Source organism: Carlito syrichta, unplaced genomic scaffold, assembly GCF_000164805.1.
Source record: "Carlito syrichta isolate Samal-C Ts95f unplaced genomic scaffold, Tarsius_syrichta-2.0.1 Scaffold312000, whole genome shotgun sequence".
NCBI classification, from domain to species: Eukaryota; Metazoa; Chordata; class Mammalia; order Primates; family Tarsiidae; genus Carlito; species Carlito syrichta.
Genome location: NW_007256096.1, coordinates 47,938 through 52,480, shown reverse-complemented (window position 1 = coordinate 52,480; position 4,543 = coordinate 47,938).

Sequence of the window (4,543 nt, the reverse complement as noted above, 5' to 3'; positions counted from 1 at the left end):
TTAAAAAGGTATTCAGTACAGAAGAATGAAAAAAAAGAATGGCCACACACTTCCCAAGAGAACAGCAGAACACAGAATCAACATAGAATACATCATGACTACAAACTTGGAAAACACACACATACGTCCACCCAAAAGCTAAAAGAAAACAATCAAGCAAACAAAGAAAATACTTTATAAGAACATCATGATGAGGATAAACAATCACATTTCAATAATCAGTCTGAACATGAATGGACTAAATGCACCTCTGAAAAGACACAGAATGGCAAACTAGATTTAAAAATGACTCAATAATTTGCTGCATCCAGAAAATTTATCTCACCACAAGAGATGCACACAGAATCAAAGTTAGAAGATATAAAATGAGTTTCCAGGTGAATAGATCACAAAGAAAGCAGGAATCATGACCTAAATATCAGACAAAACAACCTTTAAGCTATCAAAAATTTTAAAAAGATATGGAAGGACACTACATAATGATAAAAAGATTCAATCCATCAACAAGAAATATTCATCCTAAACATATGCACCCAACACAGGAGCACCAGTGCTTATAAAGCAACAACTAAGTAAACTAAAAAAAGATATTGATTCTAACACTATTATAGCTGGGGACTTAAATACTCCACAAACAATCCTAGATAGATCATGGAGGCAAAAAATCAACAAAGAGATCTGTAATCTCAACTTGACGCTTGACCAAATGATCTTAATAGATACCTATAGAATACTCTACCCAACATTCACAGAATACACAATCTACTCACCACCACATGGAATGTACTCCAAGATCGATCACATCCTCAGCCATAAATCAAGCATAAACAAATGCCATAATATCAAATACTGCCATGCACCTTCTCAGACCACAGTGGAATAAAAATAAATATCAAAACCAACAAAATTCCCCAAAACCCATGAAGACATAGACACTAAATAGCATGATGCTGAACAACTACTGGGCCAACACAGAAATCAAAACAGAAATTAAAAGATTCCTGAAAACAACTGAAAATGAAGAAACATTCTACAAAAACCTCTGGGATGCCATGAAATCAGTTCTAAGAGGGGGATTTATATCCCTATGAACACACATCAAGAAAATGGAAAGATCACAAGTTAACAGCCTAATAAATCACCTAAGGGAGCTGGAAAGACAAGATCACCAAACCCTAACTTCAGCAGAAGAATCCAGTTCACCAAAGTAAAAGCCCAAATACAGGACATAGAAGACAAAAATATTATAGAAAAAAATCAGTGAAACAAAAAGCTAGTTCTTTGAAAGGATAAATAAGAATGATGGATTCCTAGCCGGAATGACCAAGAAAAAGAGAGGAAAAAAACCAAATAAACACAAGAAATGCAAAAGATCAAATCACAACTGATCCCGAAGAAATACAAAAGATTATCAGAGATTACTGTGCATACCTGTATGGAAACAATCTTGATAATGTAAATAAAATGGAGGTCTTTCTGACATCACACAACCTTCCAAGGTTGAATCCAGAAGACACTGAAACACTAAAATAGACCAATAACAACCCAGGAAACTGATTTTGTCAGTAGAAAACTACCTACAAAAAAAGTCCTGGACCAGATGACTTTCCTTGGAATTCTACAAAACATACAAAGAGGAGCTGATACCAATCCTATTGAAAGTATTCCAGTCAATTGAGAAAGATGGAATTCTCCCCAAATCATTTTTACAAAGCTAACATCACAAGAAAGAGAACTATGAGCCAATATCCCTAATGAACATAGACACAAAAATGACCAATAAGATTCCAGCAAATCACTTCTAACAACAAATCTAAAAAATCATCCACCATGACCAAGTAGACTTAATCCTCAGAATGTAGGGCTGGTTCAACATCCGCAATGTTATTTTAAATATAATTAAATACATCAACAGATGTAAAAAACAAGAACCACATGATTATACCATTAGATGCAGAAAAAACTTTTGATAAAATCCCACATCCCTTCTTGATAAAAACCCTCACGCACCTAGGCATAGAAGGAATATAATTGAAAATAGTAAGCACCATCTATGATAAACCCACAGTCAGCAAATTGCTAAATGGACAGAAACTGGAAACATTTTCCCTGAAAACCAGAATAAGACAAGGCTGCCCATCTTCACCCCTCTTGTTCAATATTTTATTGGAAGTCCTATCCAGACAAATTAGAAAAGGGAAGGAAAAAAATGTTATTCAAATAGGAAAAGAGGAAGTTAAGTTATTCCTGTTTGCTGACGATATAATCCTATACCTCGAAAACTCAAGAGAATCAGTCAAAAACCTCCTAGCACTGATAAATGACTTTGGCAAAGTCTCGGGGGTACAAAATAAATGTGCGAAAGACATTTGCATTCTTATACACCAGCAACAAACAGGCAGAAAACTAAATAAAAAGCACAATTCCATTCACAATAGCCACACACACCCAAAGGAAATACCTTGGCATCTTCCTAACCAGAGATGTGAAAGACCTTTACAATGAAAACTACAAAACTCTGCTCAAAGAAATCCAAGAAGACACAAAGAAATGGAAATAAGTTCCATGCTCATGGATAGGAAGAATTAACATTGTCAAGATGTCCATCCAACCAAAGGCAATCTACAGATTCAATGCAATACCCATTAAATAACTAACTTCATTCTTCTCAGATCTGTAAATGACAATACATAAATTCATATGAAAACATAAGCAACCACGAATAACCAAACAATCCTTAACAAAAGGAACAAAGCAAGAGGTATCACACTTCCAGACTTTAAGGCCACAATAATCAAAACAGCCTGGTATTGGTACAAATATAGGCATATGGACCAATGGAACAGGATAGAGATTCTGGAAGCAAAGCCTCAATTTTTCAACCAAGTTATCTTTGACAAAGCCTCCACTAACAACCCCTAGGGAGAGGAGAACCTATTCAGTAAATGGTGCTAGGAAAATTGGCTGACCACATGTGGAAGACTGAAACAGGACCAACTATCTATCACCATACACAAAAATCAACTCTAAATGAACCAAAGACTGAAATGTAAAACCTCAAGCTATAAGGACCTTAGAAAATGCAGGAGACACCCTTATGGAAATTGGAACTGGCAGTCAATTCCTGATCAAAACCCCAAGTGCCCATGACGTAAGAGATAAGATAGACAAGTGGGACTTTATCAAACCGAAAAGCTTCTGCAAAGCAAAAGAAACCATCAAGAGAGTAGGAAGACGGCACACAGAATGGGAAAAAATATTTGCCAACTGTATATCTGACAAAGGCCTAACATCCAGGATCTACAAGGAATTCAAATGTGCCAAAAGGAATAAAAACCAAACAGCTCCATTAAAAAGTGGGTAAAAGACATGAATAGACACTTCTCAAAAGAAAATATACAGACAGCCAACAGACACATGAAAAAGTGCTCAACTTCACTAATCATCAGAGAAATGCAAATCAAAACCACACTGAGATACCACCTAATCCCAATAAGAATGGTCATGATTAATAAAACAAGCAACAACAGATATTAGTGAGGATACGGAGGAAAAGGAAGGTTTCTACACTGCTGATGGGAATGCAAACTAGTGCAATCTCTTTGGAAAACAGTGTGGCAATTTCTAAAAGAACTAGATATTGATCTTCCAAGTGACTCAGCAATCCTCCTACTGGGAATATACCCAGAGGAACTCAAATTATTCTACAAAAAGATACCTGCACATGCATGTTTATTGCAACACTATCCACAATGGCAAAAACATGGAACAGTGCTGCCTAAGAAACTGGACTGGATGAAAAAAATGTGATACTAACAATGGAATATTATGCAGCCATAAAGAAGGACAAACATATAGACTTCACAGCAACTTGGATGGATTTAGAGTCAATCACACTCGGTGATCTATCACAGAACAAAGAACAGAGTACCACATGTTCTTACTCATAAACAGACCCTGAACATTTGCCATAATACTATAAGAAAAGGATTGGCAGTAGAGGGATACCGCGAAGGTATGTGTGTATGGTGGGGTGGGGGAACAACATCAATAAGGATACCTGGTCTCAAAATAGGCAAAGTGAGGACCAAAGGGAGGCTCAAACTTTACCTGTGCGATGATCAATTGTATACCTAATCCTGAATTGTACTCCACATTTTGCAAATAAAAAAAGAAGTCGCAATACATATAGAAATAAGCAATGATGAAAATTTCACATCTCAACACTTGTGCAATGGTGCTAAAAAGTAAGATAGAAAGATTTACAATACGTTTTCCATGCAATATGCATATATTAGAAACAAAAGAAAAAATCAGAATATGTGACGTAAGTATCCAGTGCAAAAAAGTGGAAAAAAGCGACAGTGTACACAAAGAAATTAGCATGAATAAAATGATCAAATGAATAATAAAAAATAATTTAAACATTAAAAATTAATTATGGGCCAATTTTACAGAAATAAAATGCTAAAGGAAGCATTGAACTAAGTCAAATAATAAAAACATTTTTTTTTTTTTTTTGAGTTGGAGGAGTTTTACTCTG